This window comes from Typopeltis vanoorti, chromosome 15 (assembly GCF_054136105.1).
Source record: "Typopeltis vanoorti isolate ZY-2024b chromosome 15, IOZ_Tvanoo_1.0, whole genome shotgun sequence".
NCBI lineage: Eukaryota > Metazoa > Arthropoda > Arachnida > Uropygi > Thelyphonidae > Typopeltis > Typopeltis vanoorti.
In genome coordinates this window covers 97,248,764-97,275,869 of record NC_143563.1, presented here as the reverse complement: position 1 = coordinate 97,275,869, position 27,106 = coordinate 97,248,764, and the positions used below count along the sequence as shown (strand labels likewise).

The following is a 27,106-nucleotide window of genomic DNA, read 5'->3' as shown; positions in this document are numbered from 1 at the left end:
AAACCGGTTCCTCGCATTTATGCAAGAAAAGATGCTGGTTACAAACGAAGCTAGTAACTTACTGTATACAGCGAACTTAAAGAGATTTTGGTAACTAAAAATGAGTCCAAAAAAAAAAGAAATTCTAAACACGGACCTTAATAAGGCTTCAAGGATTCGTGATATATTAGGCGAGGAAAGATATAGTTAAACCGTTAACTATAATAATAAGGTCTAGATTGGATTTCAGGGAAATTCTAGTGGATTGGAGAAGGGAAAATATCACTTCAATGTGTAAAAGAGGTTTCAAAACGTCATTTGGGAAAACTGCAACATCTCAATCTGCTTAGTTGAAAGTAAGACCTGTTTATCTAACTTAGTGAATTACTGTGACACCGTTATTAGATGTCGGTAATAGTTTTGCCAACATACATATGGATTTTAATCTCGCCTAATTATAACTGTGGTAACTAGTGGGATTTCAGAGGTAACGGTATTTGGGTAAGAATGAGCTCAAATTACTGGAATACATGAAAAAGGGCCGACCCAGAATTAATAATGATATCTAGTATGAAATAACGACAGCCAAAACTGCAAACAGGATTTTTTCATTAATTTATAGGAACCTTGCAAGTACTTTATGCTTTAAAGTAGATTAATGTAATTTGTTTACTCCAACGCAAGAAATTCCTTGCTTTAATTGAAAAAATTAAACAACAAAAAGGTTAAAAAATGATCGCTCATTTAATGTGATAACACAGTAAAGAATAGGATTTGGGAGGGAATGGGAAAACAAAGATTTTTAATTTTTGATAATGTCTGTAATTTATTGTTCAAGTGTGGTTTCCGTATAATGTGGAAATGGATGAATCAAAATTAGAATATACTGCTATGTTTAATTTTTTTTTTTAATTTAAAATCACACGTAGTCTTTTTTCTTATTATTGCGCAAAAAAATTTCACGCGTAGTCTTTTTTCTTATTATTTTATTGCGAAAAAAATTCGTCCCTTTATGTTCTTGAAAAGAAAGAATTTATTCGCCTTAAAAATATTCATTCACAAAGAAAACTTTGTGAACGTGCTCGAAATATCGTGTTGTGAAAACTGCAAGTTGATTCAACTCTAATTCAAAACAATCCAATTTTTTGTATGAAAAATATAGTAATAATAAATAAGTGTACTTGAATATTTACATTTTTCTGCTTGTAAGTAGAAATATTTTTTATAATGCTAAACAATTTTGTATTAGAATAAAATAATAAACGTTTTATTTTATGAATTGTCTTTTTTAGCTAAAAGTGAAATATTTGAATCTTCTGCGGTTCTTTTAACGTAATGGAAACTACCAGACGGTTAAAGTTTACGAAATATATGAGCATTACATTTCTTCGAAAGATAAATTGCTTTTATATATTTCAATAGCTATCTACAACAAATAAAAAAAAAAGAAAACCTTATGAAAGAAGGGAACACACATTGAGTCAGCTTATGTGGAATAGACCTACCTGCATTCGTTTACAGCTGATAGCATTGTGAAGTGTGACGCTGGTTGCTGTAGCAACGCCCGTTGTCATACGTTGATGTATGGCTATATAAACAAGTCTATTAGTAGTGAAATGATGACAAGAAATAGATTTCCAATGCGTATCGCAAAAGAATCCTTGTGTGAGACACGGAGTCATCTTCCTAGGCGTGTCTGCAGAAGAAGGAGATAAAAATCAAACTACTTCAGGAAACAGAGTAAAGAATGTAGAGAATAGGAAGTGCCTTTGCTTCGTTTGTAATGACAGAACGAAGGAAGAAATCTCGGATACATAACGTACCAAAAAGAGAAATATATGTATGTATGTACGCCTTTGAAACACGTTATAGTTAATTCCCATTTATAGTATAAAGTAAAAGGTGTATGAACAAGCAAAGAAAATAAAGAGAATTAAATGCATAATAATCATTTATTATATATATTATAAGAGAAAAGTATTTACATACAAACATTTTTTTATGTAAAAATATTTTTGTGTCAGTTAGTGAATAAAGAAGAGAAGTAGAATTAAAAGAAGAACAAGATGCTGTGGCATAACATTTAATATGGATCAGCTACGTCTGGATTTTTACTCTTGCTACAAAGAAGTATGACATTAATGGAATAACTTGTGATTGCATTTAAAATATTCTATCGGCAGAATGTAATAAAAAATAAATAAACGATTTTTCATTTTAAAATCAGCTGTGATTATTTAATACATAGGATACCATAATTAGCATACTAGAACATGGATTATCGCGAACTGATTTGTTCGCATTGTTAAACAGTGCTGCCATCTACATTCCAGGTGGCTGTGATATGTATCCAAAGTTCGATCATATATGTTGGAGTACAACGCATTCTGAAAATATTTTGAAATCTGTCCCCCCCACACACACACACATACTTGAATGCCTCTCTGAGAATCCTACAAAATACATATAAATATCCAATTTACAAATATGTAAACCTTTCTTGTCAGAAAGGTTTAGGTCACATATTAACATTATATTTAAAACTTGAAACCTTAAAAAAAAGAAACGCATAAAACCAATTCTCTCCCTTTTTCAACAGTTGTCATCTTTAGACTGCAGGGGCAAGAAAGGATAAAAGTTCATTTGTAACAAATTAAGAAAAAGCATAATAAGTGTCATTATACGGTAATTACATAGTAACTGCAACGCGTCATTAAAATAAACTTAATTCCATCAGTTTCAGTATTTTGAATGTACAAGTTCTACGAATCACTCGGTCTCTCCTAATCAGACAGAAAGACTCAGTGGTATACTGTACAGAACAACTTTAGACCATTATCACCAATAGTATTATTGTAATTTAAAAAGTAAAGGGCCAATTAATTTATATATCATACTTTGTATAAGGATAAGAACTGTACTTTTTATCATTTTAATACTCATTAAATATAGGCAAAATGTTTTTTTATATAATATTTTTCCCACACTATACAAAAATATCATATTATTTCCTAATAGATCATAAGCATGCATTTAATTTCCAGATTGGGGAGAATAAAATACGAAATCCTGGGAGGGTAATGGATGGCAATGCTGTAGCCAAAGAAGTTCTGAGGCTCGGCTATTACTGTTACCCTCCTACCATGATCACAGCTTTAATAGCTCAATAACACCTTATCCTTACACTGTCCTCTACAGATAACGGGGAAGATGAAAAGCATTCTTGCTTCGCCCCTTTAAGCCAGTCCTTATAAGGACTATAATTTCCAGATTTCTTCAATTCGTCCTCCCTATCAGACAACGGGGGAATAAAAGCATCTTGCTTCACCCTTCTGGCCAATGATGTTATGTTATGTTAATTTCCAGATATCCAGATTGATATTGTTGCAAGAAAAAGGCTTCGAAGACTAGAAATATCCAATTCGACACCTGTATGAAATGACCTCCCTTCTATGGGGGAAAAAATAAAATAAAAATAAATAAAATAATGCGCTCGCTCATACGTACTCACATCGAATATGACATTGAATAGATGGAGAAATATCACAATACATGTGATCTCTATTACATCACTGTGCCCGCATGAAATATTGTCCCGTTTGATGTTCGGGTACGATACATGAAAATGCATTCAAAAATGATGTGAAGATTCATTGAAACTGCACTCGGATCCAATAGAAGATTTCGAACCGAAATAGCCATGAAATGCTGTAGAGCCTTATATGTATAAATAAGCCTTCCTACATAAAGGAAGATGGATGAAACAAAAAAGTGCACATATTTTTATGATCTTAGAGGAGTGGAGATAAAAAAATATGAAAACATATCAAAGAATATAAATCAATATTAAAAATAGAAAAGTGAATGTAGACATCACTAGCAAAATTAAAATATATACAATCCTTCCTTCCCTTCTTTGTACACAGATTTTTATTCTCTTGTTAGTTAGTTTTTGTATGTTACTACCGGTAGACAATATTTACATAAATTCTCTAACAATGGAAGTCTCTTATAGTATTCAGACTTTCCCTATTGTTATACATATCCAAATGAATTGGCACACGGACTTTCTATTGTTGTTTCATTGCATGCCATGTGACTCAGATAGCGTGCGTAACTAGTCAAATGTTGGAAAGCATAATTGAAACAAACTAATATATATATATATATATATATATATATATATATATATATGCATCAGTTCTCTGCATGACGGCTATTATATTTGTGATTTCCTGCTCCAGTGAAGAAGGGATGTGAACATGGCTGCAAAAATAAAATCAAACTACTTAAATATACTATTGTACAGTCATGTGACTCATGAATAAGACTGCTCGTTTCCTGATACTACAAAAGTGATTATAAAATGTAAACAGAAATGTACGTATAGAGTACGGTCTAGAATATTAAGTAAGCAGTAGGTTTAAAGGGTAGGCTAAGATTTAACAAGATAATAAGATTCACAGTGAGATGTAAGAAGAGAACAACGACTCTGGTCTCCCATCCATGACCGTAACTGAAATGAGTGAATCAAATCCTATATAATAAGCATTACTTGCACACTTTACCACAGTTTTATTTCTTACACAGTTCAATGCAAACGGCAGAAGTTTCAGTGCGTATGGACAAATGATATATCATACTTAGAAGGTATGTCATGGTCGAAGGCTATTGAAATATGTTCACCCCTAAACTAGAGATTTGCCACGAAAGGGAGGGGGTCACAGTACTGAATAGTTTGAAATATTAATGACTAATCAGGCATAAATAGATTCTTAGACTATGTAGAATGTTAAAACATGCATTATAATTTACTTTAATTTATGAAACAAAAAAAAAATGTAATATTGACACACACGCACACACACAAACCTTGGATAAATAAATTGCAATTAACTGTCGATTTATTAATTTGGTTAACGTAGAAATAACAGCAATATTTTGAAAGGATAGCTAACGCAATTCGCACAGAACGTGTGAGTGGAAAAAAAGAGGATTACCGAAGGAATAGCGTGTGTACTAATGGCACTTACTATAATTTCTGTCGTTGCCTGAAATCCTCGCAGATAGTTGTCATCCATCTTCGGTGGCCCTGACTCATCCATTACCACTGAATACATTGCAACACATTCACAGACAAGTCGGTCAGAGAGCTCTCCGATTGCTGCGAAAGATAGATGGTGTGTTATTCGAGTTGCATTTTTTACGTACGCATTGTAGAAAGGGTTGCAAAAAATTAAAAGGTAACTTGGCAGTGCTGAGTTCTCTAAATAGATTACCAAACAGCAGGATGGAAGAAAGTGACCTACGTGAAGTCTAATTGTTTATCCTTTATAGGATTAAAGCGTTACTAGAAGCTCCGTGAACATCGTCCATTCCACTTCAAATCCGAAGTAATTTATTTAATCTGTTGTAAGATTAAGACTTCCAAAGGTAGTTTTTAAAACAAAAGTTTTGCCGGAACTCAAACTTCCGGCTAACTATTTTGTTATGGCAATAGATATTCCATATCGGTTTTAAAATCGGAAAAATAAAATAAAACTAAATGAAAACACTGCAGATACTTTCTGAGTTATCCTTCAATACAAACTGTTAACTTAAATATCTTCCAAGTATTAACGGAATAAACTACGCTGCGCAGCTTGTTAAGCAACAATGACTAAATAATTGAAAACAAACAATTGAAACACGTGAAAATTCATTTATAATGAGGAATGCGAATGTTTGCTACACAAGTCTCACAGTATCATTCCACGCTCTCAATAATAAAGCTTCTTCTTCAGCAATAAATTCTAGGTATAAATATTTAGGTTTCAATGTCGCTGAAAACAGTCTTTTGCTGAAGAGAAAAACAAATTAATGGAAATTCTCCATTGTTGTAATCATGTATAAAAGTTTTGAGTTTGTCTAAAACATTACAATTCAGAATTCATAGATAAATTTAAAAAAAAATATTTTAAAAAATCCACTTTACTTGACCTTAATATTTTTTCTTCTCCGAAAAATTCAGTATATAAAGAATTATATAATAAAAATCCCGATAAATCAACCCTTTGATACTGGTTTTAAAAAACCATATCGCATGATTTATATCTTAACGCATTCCAAGGTTATTTTAAGTTAAATCAAAAGTGGAAGATTTCAAGTTGGGAAATGTCATCCATTATTATCTGTTGATGTCCAAAGTGAAGTAGACAAATGAAAAACAGTGGAGATCACAGCACAGGAATTAAATCTGAATATTTCGAAGATTCATTGGTCAGGTGTTCCTTGAGCCTCCAATATTTTTGGGAATTCCCAAAAATATAACGCCCAATACTGCTTACAGCTCAGTAATAAGCAGTATTGCTTATAATAATTAAAAATTTCAAGAAAAATTATATTGTCTACGTGTGGGGGGGAGGTGGGAAGACGATACAGATAGCAGTTTTTACAGGCAGTGTATCCCCGAAGTTCCTGACAATCAGGAGACCTCTAGTTTAATAAAATTTCATATCCCCCCCCCTACAAATGAATACATTTATCCGGTCAAGGTATATTGTTTTCTTTTTGGCTATCTATTGAAATAACTGATTGTTACAGTTACCGTGAGTGAGTGATTGAGAAAGAATAGGTAACCACCCCCGATATAAACAAACATTTTATCTTTTTTCCCCCCTTAACCAGTGAGCAACTCTCCGATAATGGTCACCGGGATGGAATATTCCTCCGTCCTATCAGACTACCCTTGGCCACCACTGTGGAGGCGGTGGGAGTCCGGACATGACTTTCGATGATCGAAACGTCAACCGCCGATATTAATGACGGCGGCGGAGGGGTGATAGCGCTCTTCAAGAATCGACCAACTGTCACCTGAACCATGAATCATTTGTTCTCACTCTCACTACTGGAGTTGTCCGGTGCTCGGTAATGCGCCTTTAATTGCCAACAGCGAGCGTTCTCTAGCCGGCATTGAACGCGGCCATCTTAGACAAGAAATAGGGGAAGGGGGGAAAGAGAGGGGACAGCTCCTGGCACCTGCAGTATCTCTGTGTTCGCTCAACAGTGGTACGTATAACCTCCTCGCACACCAACCAACCGCAATGAGTCGGCATGGATTGTTTACAGTAATCGGCCACACGGACTTTAGAAGCGCCGATAAGGTGAGAACTCCGACATGCCCCGTTTGTCTTTGTACACTGCAGCGACTGAAGAGATTCTCTCTCTTTCTTTCCATCCCCCCCCACTCCCTCTTTTCCTTCCTCCAGGCCTCCGGTCACGGCAAGGACAGTGGGAAAAAAAAGGGGGGGGGGATTCAGATGAAGAATTCTAGGATTCCGTTGTGCTTCATTATTCCTAATGACAGATGGTCCGCGTGAGGCGTGACCTATACTCCGTAGGGTTGGCGGATCTCGCATCTCAGTCGGTAGCCGAGATATTCTCAAAAAACAATTCGTGTTCTCCCTCATTCGACTTCTTACTTGTGGTCTATTTATATAGCGAGTTAAAGCACCGCCATGTTGTTTTAAATCGTCAATCTCGGAAAACACTTTCGATCTTTTATTATATTCCCCGAATGTCGAATACAAACGGAGAAGTCGCATCGAACTCTGAAGAAAAGTACTCAAACACCATCCTGTTGCCCGATGGTCAACCGTGCACTTTGAACACCATTTCAGAATTCATCAGTAATAAATGGAAAATATTTTAGGAAGTTTTACATGTAATCCACAGTTTCTGCTTACTTTGAACATACTTTCAGTTAAATTCCAAACTCTTCATTTGTATCCTAAGAATTGCCCTGCTTTCTGAGTTCTTCAAGATGTTTTTCAGCTCCTTAGTGTGCGCAATCAAAGCCCTAATTGTGAGATGTATGGATTAACAAATTATGTCTCTAAATAAAGAATTAGATCATCAATGCAGGGACATCTTGGAGGGAAAAAGCTACTCTATTGTATATCCTCTCCTTTTTATATACACAAATGACCTCTTCGATGACCTCAAATCGTAGATATGCTCCATTCGTACTCATTTGACAAACTTTATAATATTCGATCTTTCCAAAAACTTATCATCCCACCAAGGATAAGTTTTTGGCAAACTTTTGGCACAGTGAGAAAAGATCTCACTTCGTCTTTCCTCATCTTTGAGAAGAGATCTCTTCCCCTTTTCTTCTTCTTATACTCCTATCCCTTCATGAAACAAATGCACTTCGTCTTGGCAGTCTCTAAATATTGGTCGTCTTCTCACTCATCTGATAATTCCAAGTTAGCTCTCTTAAGAACGTTAATAGCTCTGCATAATCTATTTTCATGTGAATTCCATGCACAAGGAGTTGTAAAAGTTGTAATACCATGGGGATAGGGATAAGATAATTAGGAATCCAAATCCCCAGAGACAACGAATACACGGGATGATCATGCACCAGTATGAAGTTTATCTACCACCTGAAGCCATTCACAGAACATCTATGTTCGAAAGGAACATCAACAGATTCCCCTCTAGTTGTTTATTTCATAGCTGCATTTGTCTGTAGCTAGTTCCCATGTACACATTACGATGATTTTTTTAAATGATGAAATATACCGATATGTATATTTCTGTCATCAGTTGGCCTGTGTGCTTATAAGATAAACAGATATCCTTTGTAGTCGACTGTAAATCACATCCTGACAATGACACAGTGAATTACGGACTTAGAGATTTTATGACACAGTGTCACATGAGTTGGATACCATCTGCGTTCGTGACGTTAGTTAAGATTTACATTAAGAGAAATCAACTCTATGAGACATTATCATGTGACGGAAATGTTAAGGTTCATTAAAAAATAAATAAATAAAAATAAAATAAGCAGGAAGGTAACACAGAAGAGAATAAGTGGTTTTCGGAAGTGTGGTGCACAAATCTCTGCGGTCAGATGTACAAATACAAACGAACATACAGAAGTGCCAAAAAATCTATAAGAGTCCAAGTTAGCAGCAGAAGAGACACCACACAAAGAACTACGTTGTATCGGTTTCTTGTCATATTATAGGCATTACTGTACGTGGTTTTAGGGAAATGATATAGAAAAATTTGAGCGGCCTGCACAGAATCTCAATCCAATGGGACGCACTGGAATAACAGACCAGGAAGAATGGTCCAAAATATCATCCAAAACTGATAGAAAGTATACCCAGAAAGATGGAAAGTGTGATCCTTTGATTAAGAACCAAAGGATCCACATCCACATATTGAGGTGTGTGTAATTTAGGTTTCTCTGAAATATAATGCTGTTTTAATACTTATTTCAACATATATGTCAAATCAGATCTGTCCTATACGAAAATATATTATGCTCAGTCTGATAGGTGTACTGATGTTAATAATAAAAAGAAGTACCTTTAATAAAACCATTTTAAAAAAAAATGATATTTAACTTATCATATTCTTTTCTATATGAAAAACCAAAATTCTGATCCATTGGTTAAAGGGCATTTTACTTTTCCGACATTGAATAACTTTATCGCGATCATACGACTGATACTGCCTTAGTCAGTTTGCAAAACATAGTTCGATTAGTTGCCACCAGGTGTTCTGTGTATAGAGAGAAATACAGCGTAAAGCAGTTTCAGTATAACATTGAAAGAAATGGAAAAGTTGATGTACTTATAATAAACATGTGTGAAGTTGTGCCGTTGTCTTTCCTAAAGTAATAAAACTGTCAACAATGGATGACAAATACTAATGTATTAATATTTATGGCCATCTGGTGGGAAGAAAAAAATATACGATTCCGTTAATTAGCTACAACCTCGAATATAAGTTTACGATTGTATTATTAAGTTGTAATCTACCGACATCCAAATAAAGAAACACACGCTGCAAACCGTGAAAGTTATTTTATAAACATCCGGTAAGAACCTCGTGGAAACGTCTCAATGAACAATTAAGAGGCCACATACAGATGTCTTCTAGGCAAGTGATGTGGAACAAAATCGATCCTTGCCTTTAAGATCCTCGCTTTCAAATTGTATCCTGTGGGGCACATCCACTGTAGAAAGGTGACTGAAACATTGTACGCAGCCATAGAAATTCAAGAAATCGTGAAATTTTACAACCTTGGAGAACAATCTTCCCTCAGTTTATATTTGAGAATTAAAATTAACTTGCCAGCATTTGCAGAATAATTCATTTCATAATTCTTTGTGATTAAACAGTCTGCATAATTTTCAATAATTATCAGTACAAGGTTGTTCATTGAGATTTCAAAATAAATCCTAACAAACAACTTTCGACCGCAGTGAAAATGCTAAAATTGTATACAGATTAATATTATTTAAAAAAATTAAATAGCATTATTTGAAATACATTTCTTTTTTAAGAAAAACAATAGTTATTTTTATACTTTTCTAATACACCAAAATAAAGCGAAGTAATCATTCAATATAATTGGGAATCCAAAACCGTGAGATGCGGTGATTGATTCATTCAAGCCATTACCCTTGGAGGGTAACAAATGGCAATGCTGTAGCCAATGAAGTTCTAACTTAGGCTCGGCTATTGCTGTTACCCTCCTGCAATGATCAGAGCTTTAATTGCTCAATAACACCTTATCCCTACACACTGTCCTCTACAGATAACGGGGAAGATGAAAAGCATTCTTGCTTCGCCCCTTTAAGCCAGTCCTTATATTATAAGGAGGAGACGTAGTCTTGATACATAGACGTAGTCTTTTAATACAAAGAATTCTTACTGTATAGCTTTATATAATGTATATGGCTTTATAATATAAAGCTTTATATTTAAGTAATAAGTTGATCAAGGTAGATCAACTTTTTCAGTTAATATTCATTCATACTGCAAATTATAACAAATATCTAAAATTCGAGAACAGTTAATCATGAAAGTGTCATCTGCTAAATAAATTCCTGCACGTTTAGGTTAGTTGCTAAACTGCATAGTTTAACCTTCATTGGCATGCACGAATCAGCCAATGTCCGTTCAGCTGATTTTTGCATGCTAAAACTCATGAAAATCCACTCAGAAATGGTATTTTTTTTAATTATGCAAATTAACAGCACTTGTTGGCGAAACATTTACCGTTGCTGTTTGTAATTCATCTTCCTAAGATGAATTACAAACTGAAATTGTCTTGCGTATGAGCATTTATTCAACACTTCTCTGTTCCCGTCATTCCAAGTCTAGTCACGTGTTCAAAGCCGGTCTTTTGTTCACTGACGCCTATCCGAATATAGGAATCTGTTACCGATAAACGCTATCTCCCCTGAGAATCAGTACATGATTTTTTTTTCTCCCCTTTTACGTATAACATCGATACAGGTACACATACATAGCTCATGTAAGTTATCCGCAAAAATTAACACTTGCCCAGTACAATTTATAGCATGCAACCAAGAGCCAAGAGGTGTTCATTGTTAAAACTAACATTCTGAAGTATATCTGATGTGTTTTTCTAAAGAATGGAGCACTTCCACAAACCACTATTGTTGCGAACACAATGAATTATTTATCATAGGATATCTCTCTCCGTAATACGTTAGCTGACACCCGTGCTTGGAGGATATGAAACTTCAGTTTTCATATCAGACTTTTTCTATTTTTTTTTTCTTTCGGCAAAAACGTGGACCTAGATGATCTTAGTTGAAAATGCTTTGGTAGCAATAGACGAACAAAAATTATATTTATTTTATATAACGTCATGTGAAGCACACAAAAAATACATTTCTTTTACAATATTTTCTTGGGTGTTATTGAAATTAATGTGTAGATTCGAAACGAAACGGATCAACAACACGGTCAGATTATAAATTATACAATGAAAAAACCTTAAGCTTAACCACACCCACTGTTTAACTCTATCTTTAACATAAAGACCTGATATAAATCCCAGACTGCGTATATTTCCTTTTGTTTTAACACAATACATCTTTATATCGGATAAATATGGCCAAATATCTTACTTGTAGATGACAAAAGAAATAGAATAAAATAATTTGCAAACAGGAGGCAGGCAGTATACCTATCAGAAGCACAACCCACAGATCACTAAGGCCACAGTTGCTTGCTCTAGCCCCAACCACTGGACATGTCCCCACCCCTTGGGAGGAGAAAGCAAAGAATAGCAATGTGCCAATGAGAAAAACGGGACATACATTAACCAAGTCGTAATTTCCTGATCTAAATCTCACTTCATTATATGCTATAGAATTGCTCAGTACTACGATGTACACTTCAAAATTTTCATATATGATACTGCTAAACACATATATTAGAACAACACCTGGTGGTGTTAACTGCATAACTGTTAGATCTATTTTTGGTTCGCAAACCAATCTCTGTTGATGTAATTTAGGTTTGTTATCACACTAAAGTTCGGCCTTTTTATCTATTTATCTCTTAATATATTTAAAATTTATATTTTGTAAATAAAAATAATTGCTGTTCTTATTTGTTTATTTATTTAAATCATTTAGATTTAAGATTAATTTTTGATTTATTTAAATACACCTTTAATTTTTTTCAAGTATATAAATGAAAATTATTTCCAAAGGAATTGTGCTTCTTTATTTGTATTCGAAGTTAATTTGCTAACTTGCCAGAGTCTTTTATTGTAATATTCCCTTGAGAGTTGAAAAGTATTCAAAAGAATAAAACATCCACTTTCTCCGACAAACCTTTCAACAGCTTCTGTAAGTTTGTTCATAAGTAATTACCCCCCCTGATTAGACATCTCAATACTCCGTATAATTAACAAGTTCAGTCTTGGGAAATTTTTCTTTATCGTTGTTCGCCATGCAACAGCATGAAGTTCTTTTATCGGACAATTAGGTCACCAACAACGCAAAGAATAGAAGCTCAGAGACTGTTTCAGTGAACTTATTCGTAATTACTTAATTCATGAAAGATCGTTAGAGCAATGGACTATTTAATTCATTAACAGATACGCGTAGAGAAATATTATTCTAAGCGTGCTTTTTCGTTTTTTTTTTTTTCTTCTTTGTACACACACACACGGCTACTGCGAAATAAATATAATGCGATACGTCTTTTTGATAGGCTGTTCATGCACAAGAGAAAGTGCTGCTCTCAGACCTCGGATCTAAACAGGTTTGCCTCTTTTAGGATAAGGAAGGAGGGGGGGGGGTATATAAGTTGGGGGGGAGAATGAAATAACGTCCAGACATCTTTCAAAAACCTGTACGTTACGACCCCTCTGATGGCCCTCTGGTTCAAAAATTATTTTTTATTTATTTTTTTTTAACATTCTCGGCAATGTTAACCTGTAAGCTTTGTTCGCTTGGAGATAGAGGGCAGCATTTGCATAGTGTGTGTTCACGTGACTCTTAAAACTCACTTAAGGCAGTTATTTACCTCATTTATCATACGTTTGTGTTCTCAGACAGATTGAAAGTTAACAAAAGATGAACTGAAGGTGGTTATTGTGTGCTTGAACAAGTCTATGATAATCAACGGAGCCTTTGATACAGACGAAGAAGGAAAAAAAAAAAAACTGACTCTTTAGTGTAAGTCAGTGACCCACCGACTCTTTTGGGTGATGACAATCATTTCGCATTTGTTCACTTGTTACTTCATGCTGATCGCTCGTGCAAGAGGATCACACAGTTGACATCAGTTTATCCCATAAAGGTTAACAATGATCGGTCCTTTACTAGCATCCATCACTCACTGCGTGAAGTATTCCAGATCTATATCTCGCTAACCTTCTCGGTCAGGGTAAGATTTACCCCGGGGATTCCTGATTTCTTCACAAAGATACTAAAATTACTTTAGATGAATTCCGACAGATCAAAAATGTACAATAACGACGGTTAACTTAGTCTTCGAGGGGAAGATGGATGTATTTTTTGGCTTTGATTTATCTTAATGGTAATACCACTTAGAGCAAATAAATTTCAAGAAATTGAAATATACATATATAAATTTTTTTTTTTTTTTGACTAGGTGGGTGAAGCAAAAATGCTTTTCATATTTGCTTCACCCATCCAGCCAAAAAAATAATAAAATAAAATTTTTGTCGGATGCTTATATACTAATAAAATGTTTAAAAATAATTGGTGTAGTGCATTTATTTCACAAAAAAAGTAAATATTATATTATAATAAATAATAAATAAATAAATAAATTCAATATTTAATTATATGTGCACTGGAATACTAGATTAATATTATACAAAACTTTAAAAAATATGTGAACCCAAATTTTTACACATTTCTATAGTGAGTAGCAATAGTTTATTAACCGTTTGACTATTCAGCTTGGATTTGAAAATCCAATTAAAAATCTTATTCATATTCAATAAACAGTTTATATTGAACTTTTAAGTTTTACTTTTTACATTTAATCATAGAATAGCACAATCAACAGTAATTCTATACAACAAATCAATTTTCCATTCTCTTACTGTCAACAAATGGAAAATTATCTGTAACCAGCATTCCAAACCATTAGGAACATTCTTGTTGTGATGAATTTCTGTGGCATGTGCGTTGTGATTTCGAAATCAGGTTAACAGCGGCATATAATGTTATCATATGATAGATGATTTTTATCACTTGGTGTGAAACCACTACCTTTTGCCATGTTTGGTCTCTAGAACAGGGTTTTATACAGAGAACTAATGTTACGATAGGTTCACAGCTCATTGAGAATAGAATCGATATAAATAAATAAACAGATGCGTTAATAGTTGGCTGCAATGATAAAGGGACCCTATTTCCCCACAAAAGCTGTGAAACAGATGAAGCCAGTCCCTTAAATTTTGCCATCGTAAGTAACCTCAAACTCACAGACACACACGCTTTATATTAGAAAACAAAGGTTACTTACAATTCTATGAAGCTGCAAAAAGTCACAAGTGACCAACCAATGAATTCCTCGTGCACTCTATTAGCACTCCCGAATACGTCCCGTTACGATCACCGGGTGGTATAAGGGAGCTGCAGGCTGCACTATTGTAAATGGTCCTTTAATGCCCATGACCGTGCTTGCAATAAACTTTTACAGCTCGTTCGAATAACTCCCCCCCCCCCAATCCCTCCCATCTGCTACAGAGGTCACCGGAAGACGACGACGACACTCGGGTCAAGAGCTGCGATCTTTATGGCTCTTAAGGGAGCAGTTTTCCTCCCTCTTATCCAGTAGGGGCCCCCCCCGGTGTATACAATCATTCATTCATCCTGTGGGTTCCTTATATAGATTCGGTGCAGCCTCAACCGCAGGAAGGTTAGGCGTCCACGCATCTTTAATTAAGAGGTCATCTTTCACACAGAGGTGCAGACATGCTCTCTCTCCCGCGTTCTTATCCGTTATCCACGAAAGTTTCTACACCAAAGAGTTCGAGTAGCGAAAGGTAAGTTTATTTGTCCCAGTGTTTATTTTCTTTCTGGATTTCAGAAACACAAATGAACGACAACTTTAGCAGCTTTATAAAGCGAACTGTGTGCAAACAGTGTTTTGAATCAGTGAACAATGTCGCTTTTCTAATTGTTAAATGACTAGCTCAACAATGCGAAATATGACCAAGTGTCGCTTGCTAATTTTAAATTGTTACAATCTGATAAATAAATTCTAACACATTTCGACGTAGCAAACTAACGCTACGTTTAAATATTTATTGCATCTTTCTCATTTTATTTTGTTTTTCTAGAGCAATTCAATGCAATAGTGTTCGGGGTATATTTTGATCTCATTTCAGCAATCCACTGATTTGTCCTAAATAACTGCATTGATTATTCCAATACTTAATGTAGATAAGTTTTTCTGAACAGCTTGGATTCACATTAGGAAATTAGACCAAGATACTTCGTGCTGAATAAATTTAAGTCCAGCATTAAATAATAATTAGCTAAGATCTACTAAACATAAAATCACGGAATAAGGACTTAAAATTGACAACGAGTTTTGCTAATATATATTCGATTCTGTGATAATAACTTATCCATATACAACATAATTTAACGCATATAACAAATCCATATTTGTATTTTAAAATGTAATATAAAATGTTACTTTGTTCTCCAGCTGATACTACTGTCGGCTTTATATTGTAGTCATATCTTAAAAAAATAACTTGGTGCATATTTTCATTAATACAACATAAATGTTAGGTCTGAAATACTATACTTGTTTTCTTCTAAAGCTTTTTATCTCTAATAAAGAAAGAAATAAGTCCCAAACTCCACGTTACAATATCTGTTTGTGTTGAGGGGAAGAAACCACAACTCGGAGCATGTAATTTTCCATGTCACTAAGGGCAACACTGGATTTCAGACAATAGAGAAAAGAACTACAAAGTAAATCATTAAAAAAAAGAACGGGGGGATGTAATCCACCTGCTTTCTTTCTGTATCAGTAATTGAGGTTCCTACAAAAGCAGCTGGTTTTGTATTGTTAGGTCTATTGCAATGGTTAGGTCGGTTGGGTTGGGTTTTCTTGAAGGGTGTCACTGGGTGGTTTCTTGAGTTGCAGTGAAGGCCATTAATGCCTTTACCATAGGAGTTAAAGGAATCAACCAAATTATTGCCGGTTATACATTCGCCATCGCCCAAACTTCAAGTCACGCTAAACAAAAACACAGATGACTGCTTACCCGAGACAAAAATGTAAGGGAAGACATAGTTTTGTACTAAGACAGAAATATATGATGTAAGAACACCTAGAACAATACGAAACCATCTCGTACGCATGCTCATCTAACAGCCGAAGTTGCTAGGAGGGAGGAATCCATGGAGATGAACTCTCCTGCTTGTTTACCTAATAGAGAGGTGTGTACGCGCGCGCACGCCATTTTTGACCTGTTTCTTTTTTTTTTTTACACTACGCTTCTTTGAAAAGAGAATTCCTGGTGGAAGATGATTATTCCCTGAGGCATGTCCGGCAACCTAATTTATGGTCCTCATCATATAGCATTAACCATCCCATCAGATGGAAACGCATTGTGGGGTGACCTCGGAATTAGAAATGACTTGAGGACAATCTCTTTAATAAACAGAATGCTTTGACATCGGAAAATCCCATAAGACCAATTTTTCTAAAAACCTTTCATTGCAAATCAACATAAAATAGGAAACACCCGCTGATATATTCGCACCATTTACAGAATGTCAACGATTAAATAAAAAAGATCGAAAAAAAATGATAGAATGAAAACAACAGTCATCGAAATGTATCACTTTAAACCTATCTGTTATAAAAGACTATTTCAACTACTAGAATTTTGCTATAAGCTACGTTACTTTATTTGCTTTATCGATGTTCTTTTTTTTTTTTTTAAAGATTAACCTCCGATGTTGCCCAAAGAAATACTGAATAAATTCTAAAACAGTGGGTGGTCAGCATAACACGGAAAGCTGGCATGGCTTTGTGGTAGATCATCGCTTGGTTAGCGGTGATTTATAGTGCAACTTTGCAGCGAATACATCTCCTGGTCGTTGGTGGTGGCTAGCCGTGCGTGGGGAAGCCTGATACCCTTCCTGTGTGTGTGTCAGGGTAGCCATATCAGCTGTACGAATGGGGATAACTCGGTGTACGGTAACGTAGAAATTGAGAAAAGGTGATTGATGGGAAAGACATCTGAGAATGCTTCATATATTCCGAATAAAGTCGATTTTTTTTTAGACTTAAGGAATCTTTCTGTACAGAAATAACGTTGGTTAGAGATGTTTAACAATTTCTTGATATTCGGCGCTTAATAAAATAACTAAATTAGATGTGGGAAAAGACTGCTAGTTTACTGATGAGCCCACACCATCGCGAAACAGTCACGATGATGAAAGTAGCAACCACAGCTGTATTCTTGAAAACATATCGATCGATACCTCCATATATTATGAAAGTAGACAGCTCTGCCATCAGTAAAACGAACCTGGCTGTTGATTTGTAAGGAACAGAAGAAATACGAGTTCTTACCAAAATAATAGGCTTCTCACACCACTGATCACGTGGTAGGTGTAACAAACCGTGGTCGTACTATCATCAGCGATCGTCTAGTCTCCTTTCTGTACGTAAAGTACCCAAGTTTAGTGATCATCAGCTGAAGCATTTGAAGGTCCTAAGAACATTTAATATACCTTCCACGAATACTTTAGGAAAAGCTTAAGTAAAACCTGGTGGAACGGAAGAGCATAAAATCAATAAGGTTAACTTGGTCTAGCTTTGCCCACACTTCGCGACCCCCTTTTCGGTTTCCAACATAAATAGAATCGTAATAGCAAACGTTAGTCAATGAACCTTGGTTAGACCGAAACTTTTCTGAAGTTTGCCTATCGTCTACTTTCTGGACAGGAAGAAAGTGATTTATTTGAACCGAATCCTATTTGTTGTATCCGAGTCCAGTGTTAGAGTATGACAGGGAGTATTGACATGTCTGCTACAGTGAGGCTGAGTATTACACAATGATTGATGTCATTCTGCCAACCAAAGGACATTAAAGCTAGCCTAGCACAGCCACTGAAGGTTTTTGCACATCTCTTTGTTGCTTGGGAACTGATAAGGCAAAGGGAATTTTTATATTATATTAATGCAGACGCTGTTGTTCGCTGGGTTCATTTAAATTGCAACTAAACGGAGAATGTGTCGAACACTTAAAAAAAAAAAAGGACAGAGAGAGAGAGGTGGAAAGACAGATTAATAGGGACGAAAGAGAAGAGAAAGAGCCAAGCTGCAAGCAAATGTAAAACTAGATGAAGAATAGGAAAATAAATAGAAAGAGAGAGAGAAAATGACACGCACGGATAGAAAGATAAATAGACACAACGAGAGAGAGAGAGAAAGAGAAAAGAATAAATAAATAGAAAGACAAAGAGAGATAAGGATATAAATAAATAGACAAAGCGAGAGAGAGAATGATAAATAGAGGGGAAAGAGAGAGAACGAAAGATAGGTGGAAAGATAAATTAATAGTTGCAAAAGAGAAAAGAAAGAGCCACACTGCAACAAATATGGCTACATGAAGAATAGAAAGATAAATAAAGAGAGAGAAGGATAGATGAATAGAAAAATAAATAGACACACAGAGAGAGAAGAAACAAAAAGAAAGATAAATCGATAGAGAGAGAGAGAGAGAAAGATAGGATAGAGAGAGAATCAGGTGTGAGTGAGAGAATAGGCAAATAGAAAGATAAAGAGAGAACGATAGGCAAACAGATGAGGAAAGAGAGAGAGACGAATAAAGAGAGTAACAAATAAGAATGAAAGAAAAAGGCAGTTTTACAGATAAGACAATGAATGATTGAGGAAGAAAGAAACCCAGAATTTAAGAAAACGAATATTAAAATAATTTGTTCGTTAAAATGTCGATTTGAACTTACCGATGTAAGAGAATGCAGGTCACCACAAAAGTGAAATGATGGCATCACAGTCTCTGGGTCGCTGACCATCAAAATGCATCATTCGCCAACCTGCACAAAAATGGAAGAAAATGTTACAGGACGGAGAAATGGTATTTATTACGCGCATATATTTTATTCGGCAAAAATACATTACTGTTTCGGTTAAGCGTCAAAATGGAAACAGTTTTAAGCCGTCCCACGAACAATTATTCAGGGCTCGAATCTAGAGTTTTCACCATCTAATTTTTTTTACATCAATTCAGGATATCAGGAATAAAATGCATTCTCATTCATGACAAACTGAAGCAATTGAAAACAGTACTTGATAAGGAGTACTTAAAGTAGTAAAAATAATTTGCATTCAATTCATATAATGGCTGCATTTCATTTTTCCAACAAATTTTTTTTTTTGACAATTTCAGAAAAAAATGAAAATATTAAAGCAGTAACTGCGTATACATTGCGCTGATTACACTGATAACTTTCACGTGAAATAAAAAATAAACAGTTTGCATTTGATTGTCTGAACAGCGAGATTAAGTTTACCCTAAAGTGATGTACACTATACCGTGAAAGTTAAACCTCTGCCTGCAGAGCAAACCAAGAATATTCCTTAAAGAATTCTCACGTATCATACTCAAGCGCACTTCATGAATTCCAATGTACATTTCGGCCAATATACCTTCCAAAACGTAGTTTCAAGTGCCAACTTTATATTCACAATCACCCTTTATTTTGCTCTGTGAATAACACAGATGCAGCTCATCTTTTAAATGCCTTTTCGGAAGTATCTTATAAAAGAAACCTGCTTTTAAAAGAAATGGCAATGTCACTGGAAAAAAAATCGACGCCTTTTAAAAATATGCATGATATTCGTTCGCAAGAAAAAAAAAAATTAACAAAATGCGAGTCAGTTGATCTATAGTGCCAAAACTTACGGACGTTATCCTTGGACTGCCAAAAACACTAGTATTTTTCTTTCTTTCTTTTCCGTGATGGTTTGGTATGCACGTAAAATTTTGGTCAAGTAGTGTATAATTAGATTGGCCAGCTGCTGTTTATCGTAGGTGTGATATCACCCAACTAACACTGTTAAGTAACTCAGCTGTACTCACAACAAACTTATCGGAGAAGTGAAAGCAACATTCTCAACGAAATTAGAAGCTGATTAATCATTTTAACCCATCAGCTCAAAGAAGAAACACGTCGAGATATGTGGCCTCTTAAGCGAATTACGATGTCGACAAGAAAGAGGGGGGAGTTGAATAAAATATGGCGGGGGGATGAAGTTCGTTGATTTAGAATCACTTAGGGCTAATATGTATATTTTCGAACCCCATCTAGAAGCCATTATAAAGTTGGTCGGTATACACACACACACACAAGGAGAGAGAGAGAGAGAGAGAGAGAGACCGTAGTGCTACGCTATAAAGTAGACTGGGGGTAGTTGCACATAATGATTTTGTGCCACATAATTATAGTCGCAAATTTATGGAGACGTGGTTAATCGTGAAGGAGAGATAAGCCAAAGAATAAAAAAAAAAAGAAGTCCACTCTTAAGGTAACATAGACTCCTGAAAGTAAATAAAGTCTTAAAAGGAGGTATCGTTGAAGACTTAGATTTATGCAACCCTGTCAGACATTAAGAAAAGTGAAGAATAAGTAATGAACTCCACGCCGTAACCGTAATCGCTGCTTGCCATCGAACTTCGGCGGAGGTTAATCATGGTCCTCCCTCACAGAAAGTTAACTATAGTCTACCATGAATTAATTCTTCCCGCAGTTGGAGCCTAAGACAAAGTACGGTTCAGAGATCAACGAATTGTTTAGGAGCGAAGATTAAACATTATTAAGGAAGGGGTTCGCTGGAAAAGTAAGCAATGGTGAAGTTCCAGTATTTGATTAGGAAGTGTACAGCAAACGGAATCTAGTTCCGAGTTAGAAGTCTTTCTACCATAACAAATCGATATTCCACCTTTTAATGAAGCTGCTCAGTTACAAATACTTGGTCGATGCTTTAAAATACTCGCTCACTCTAATTTAATGTTTCTTAAGTCCGTACCACTGCTTAATTTAAGGAGATTTTTTTTTTTAAGTTCTGAGACTATTCGAGTATTTGGTAATTTGAAGTTGAATTTTCAGGTGCCAATTCATAATTTTAATTTGCCATATTCGCCTTTTGATTTCATGCCATTCCTATAACGAACTTGCGATTAAAAAGAAGTGCGGTTGATTGTTTGAATTATGCTAAAAGTAAACCTATGAGATAAGGGTTTTGTGTGTGTGTGCGTGGTTGTGTTCTACAGTTGATTTCCCTGTCACGTGGGATAAAAAATGTGCTACTTCGTATAAGATCGATTTATCTTTAGTTGAAAATAGCCTAGGAAAGAGAGAGAGAGAGGGAGATTTTAATACACCATTAAGTCCTTCCACAGTGAACAGATTAAATTATTTTTTTTTTACTTAGAAATATCTCTTCTATTAGCCAGCTATATTCCAATTAATAGACTAATATTCCTATCACAAGAAGCCGATATTTCTCTAATATTCCTATCAACAGAGATATTTTTATTAATAAGCTAACATTCCTATTAAGAGACTCATATTCCTATTAATAGGCTAATTTCTTTAATTTTCCTATTAAGAGGCTCATATTCCGAATAATAGGTTAGCAGCATTCCTATCAAGAAACACATATCGGATTAATATGCTACCATTCCTATCCTGAAGGACTCTTATTTCTCTTATATTCCTATTACTGGACTATTGTTCCTATCACGAGACTCAATTCCTATTAATAAACTAATATTCTTCTAATATTCCTATCAAAGAGATATCTAATAAGTATTTAATATAAAATTGTTTGGACCTGTCTCCCTTCATTTAAAGCATAGGGGTTTAATAAGAAGTCTTTAAAGAATCATTTAAGTATAAATATCTTTGAATAATATCGCACAAACATTCCGAAGAAATAAAATCTTATGAATATTCTCTAGTAATAATTAATATGAAGATCTATAAATGCTATAGATTTAGTAAATTCCCTGCCAAGTGTAGGAAAACTACGTGGAATAGTTTAAATACATTTGGCAAGTGAATTATTAGCTCAATTTAACTGATGCTAATTACTACAGAAATTCAATTAGAGTTTAAGCTAGCTTTGCAGACAGAGTTAATTGTGTCATAGTGAATGCCAACAAAGTTTAATCATACCTCCAATGAAAATCATAGTTATAATGACATTTCCTAACTCGCTGGAGTGTGAATGAAATTTTAGCTGGCGCGCTGATGTGAAAGGCACGTAATAAGGAATACAGTTAATTGTTGAAGCAGGAATAGAACCAAACTATCTTCTACTGCTACGCATAACATTGTTTGCTTATGTTTTTAATCGTAAACAATGTAGTTCAAATTTTAGCTGATTTCGTCTGCTTCGAAAGACAACAGAGAACTGAAATTTAACTTTTTCCCCTCCTAAAAATAAATATTTTGTTGAAGGAGCAAATCGCGATTATTATTGTAAGCAAAACGTAGCAGGTAATAAAAAGAAGCATTACATATATTTTAACTTGTTTAATTAAATGTCTGGTTTTTGCCTGATCAAATGATTTATTAGTTTGCATAGATTTACTTTTACTTATCATTTTTGAAATACATTCTTATAAGTGCGGTATTCTTATAATACTGGTAGCTGAGCCGTGTTCCAACCAAAAGCCGGATGTTTAGAGACTCCAGTCGGCTAATTATAAGTACAATTTGTAGAATGTAATTCTTTAAGGTCGATTATTGCCAACCTCATCTCCTTTGAAGATGTTAAAGTATCTACGAATGAGCTATAAGTGCAAAGATGTAAAATTTCAATTAAACAAGCTACGCAGACATCACTTGTTGTCTATTTAATATTCTGAACAAACAACAAAGAAACCCAACAGTTTCAGCCGAACAAAGTAGGGAAACAAGGCAATGTATTCTAAGTGTTTGTTCGCTCAAAGAATAAGAAGGAATGCGGTGGCGTTGTCCAAATAACATCTCTAATGATAGAATAAGGCACGTAGCACGTTAATGGGGATTAAATTATTTTGTAAAGTTCCTTCAGACACGCTGTCTCTTTCACAGACTCTATACATTCTTCCGTCCCAAAATGTCTGGAATGTGGTTGGTGGGCCTTTTATTTTTGCCATGGAACTTTTCAAGGGCCACACAACGAAGACATCATATCTGCGCGCGAGAGAGAGAGTGAGTGAGACAGAGAAAAAGATAAGGGATTTGCAACACATAGACACATACACATTGCATATATTCGAGAGAGTGAGGAATTCTTCACCATCTGGTTGGTATCTTAAGTGCAAGCACGTTCCTATGAAATAAGTGTCAGTTCTTAATTAATCACAGGTTGTTCTCGAGCAGAATTAGACCGTACTCAAATAGCGATACACAACTATCCATACAACGAAACTCTCTAGATAGTTTCTTCTATGATATTAATTAATTATATAAATTGAGCTGTATTGATATTTAGATATGGAAAAAAAAACTTTTTTTTTTCTTTCTGGAAATAAAAAAAAAAAACTTTTTTTTTTTTTCTAAATGTCAAAGTTATGGGACCACAATCTGCTGATATCACATAATTCAAAACACGAGAATACCAAAATTAAATAATAGAACTTACAACCCAATAGCGTTACCAAAGTATGATGACGAAATCCATAAAACAATTACGATGAGGTATCTTAGTTCAAAATCTGTAAATAAACTAATGTAAGTCTTCCTGCTCAACAATGATACCTGCTTTTAACTGTTGTGGGATAACAATAGTCATTTTGAACTGATTATTGAGGCAGGTTTCATTGTTGAGCAGGAAGACTTACGTTCGATTATTTAAAGGTTTTAAACTAAGATATCTCATCATATAGTAATCGTTTTATGGATTTCGTCATCATACTTGTAACGCTTTGATTTGGTAAGTTCTGTTATTTAATTTTGGTATTCTTTTGCTTTAAATTGCAAATAATATATGGCAAAAAAGAAGAAAAAATATGCATGGAGCACCTATTTGAGCAATAAGTCAGTTCATGACAATCCCTGTGAATTACTTTCTTCGTATCGAGTATATCGTATCTTCGTATCTCTGCTACTAATGGCTCACGAAAAAAAAAAAAAAAGTTAAGCAAGTTTGAGCGCGGTTAGTAGTTGGAAGGGCTCAATCGTTCGAAGTTGTTGGCACTCTTCCTCGATGAGTCTTTGGACTCTCAGGAGGTGTCACAATAATAATATTAGCATTGATGTTGTATTAAATTATCTAAAAGATACGATTGATAAAAGATGGACTATTAAATTTTAAACTGAAGTCTGTAAGCCGAGACTCGCGAGACGCATACAGCTGACTACATACATTCGACTCTTTACTAATATCAACAAGAGTAATAATAAACCGCAACTTTTGATTTTGCAGTGAAGCTCAAGTAATTAAGAAAATGTGCAAATTGTTTACTAATTTAATTTGTTCTGCACAGGATTAATGCATTTTCTTCGACTATTTTAATTTCCCTAATTTTGATTGAAATGTATCATAAGATCATCTTTTCTTAGGCTTACAGAATCCGAGTTCCAGAATATCTAAAACCCTTAGCACCTGCAGTATTGATATTAATACTGGTTTGCAAAATTTTTATAAGTAGGAGTGTCATAAAATTTATATTTTTACCCATAAATATAAATTTATGCTATACATTATTATAGTATATCATAATAGCGATTTATCTTAAATTCGACATTTATTTATTTATTTATTTTTTTTGGCTAGATGGGTGAAGTAAAAATACTTTTCATGTTCCCCGTTATCTGTAAATAAAATGTATGGATAGGGTAATATAGTGCTATAAGCTCTGATCATAGCAGGAGGGCAACAGCAATAGCCGAGCCTCAGTTAAAACTTCATTGGCTACGGCATTGCCATTCGTTACCCTCCCGGGATACCCATTTTAGTTGATTGTACGACATGCATGAACTACATTGGGGCTATTCTTATTCCAGCCACCACACGGGGTATATCGACATTGAAATTTATTTTATTTTATTTTATTTTATTTTTTTTGTGCAGATGTACCGAGTTCTTGACTCTTTATTCCTTCATCTGATTGAAGAAAATCTGTATGGAATTGAGCTAAAGGCTCTGGTCATGGCTAAGGTAACAGCAATCAGCCGAGCCTCAGTTAAAACTTCATTGGCTACAGCATTGCGCGTCCTCCTTCTCTCCCAACTGAACCACCGACATTGAAATTTCTTTTCACTGAATTCTATTAATAAGACAAAACAAATATTCAAAATTGGTGTTTTATTGTTTATTATTGTAAAATAAGTTAATATTCTGTTTAAAATTCAACTAATAAATAAATAAATATAATTTTTATTTCCGTTATTATTTTTAATGGATTATTAATTAACTAAACAAATGTTATTGTTGAGGAGATGATTCATACATTTTTAGAATAAAGCATATAGGAACGTTATTTTTGTGCATTAATCAGCTCATTGTGAGTATTAATTCATTTCTTGAAATTATGTACGTTAAGTCATTCTACGGTGTTGTAATTGATTTTTCAAATCATTCCAATCATCAATATTTCTAATAATCCAAGTTTTTTTTTTTTTTTTTTTTTTTTTTTTTATCGGTAACTATCAAAATAGATTTACAACGCAGCTGTACTTTTGCTAGTGATATTTTAAGACGTTTTTCTTTATTATTATTTTGTGAAGATGTCGATAATGTCATGAATATAACGACGAAAGCTGTTCTCATGAAGTCGTCGATATAAAACTTGACCTTTACCAACATTATTCAACCAGTTTTAATAAGAGAGAGGGGGGGGGGAAACTTTGTAATAGGCGCATTTAATCTAGACGAACACCTCCTTTTAGTTTTAATTTGGTACGAATGGCAGTCAGTACCTTCCCGCCTCTGGGTTGACTAATAATTAGGGTGGTCAGAAATCAGGAGAATTGACTCTCGCAATTCACGTCCAAGATAATTAGAACGAAATTATTTATCTTAATCACTTAACCATTTTAATCTATTGCAGCTAGAAAGGCGATGATTGTCGAGTATTTAGTTCACGCAAACTTAAACCTTCTATCTCTCTGATTCATGTTCTCTCCGATGGTAATTGGAAGTTAGGAAAATATGGCAAAACAAAAGGAAAATTCCAATTCCATCTCCCCGTTTTAGTAGCAGACAGTTTGTTCTGGATGTCTGGGGATGTCTGGAGAAGAAAGAACGCTACGCCTGTGAAAATTGTGGCTCCGATGACCTGCTGTTTCTCATCCTTTGCCCAGCGCAGGCGGTATGAGGAATGATGGGTCAATCGCATAAGTGCTTTCAACGCAGCTCGAGCGTGTAATTCAAGATATTAATTATGGCATGCTCCTATTACAAACTAATTTAAATATTCGCTGAGGAAAACATGGGATTTAATAAAGAATGTTTTTAAGCACGAAATCTAACGGATGCCATACAACACACGGAACAAAGCCAAACAAAAAAACAAAAAATAAAAAAAGCGTTCTTTTACCCTACGGTGTAGACATTTTAAATCTCATTAAAATAGATGCAAATATACAGCGAGAAACTTAAAGTAATTACATAAAGAAATAGCGGAAATGTGAAAAATCACTTGGTCTGGAAAAGGGTTGCTAAGAAACACGTCTTTAGAAAAAGACGCTAAGAAAACTTTTGACTACCCGGAAAAAAAAAAAACTCCTTAAAAAAAAAGATGCCGTGCTGTTTTTTAATGATT

General features: G+C 34.6%; 1 protein-coding gene across 1 annotated transcript in view; it reads right to left on the bottom strand.

Moving 5' to 3' along the window:
* Positions 1-27,106, bottom strand: part of LOC150099014 (homeobox protein Hox-D4a-like) — a 187,173-nt gene that overhangs the window by 76,456 nt on the left and 83,611 nt on the right. Inside the window, exon 3 of the mRNA XM_090405792.1 lies at positions 19,293-19,382. The gene's annotated coding sequence lies outside the window, so the exon portion shown is untranslated. The remainder of the gene's footprint in view (positions 1-19,292; positions 19,383-27,106) is intronic.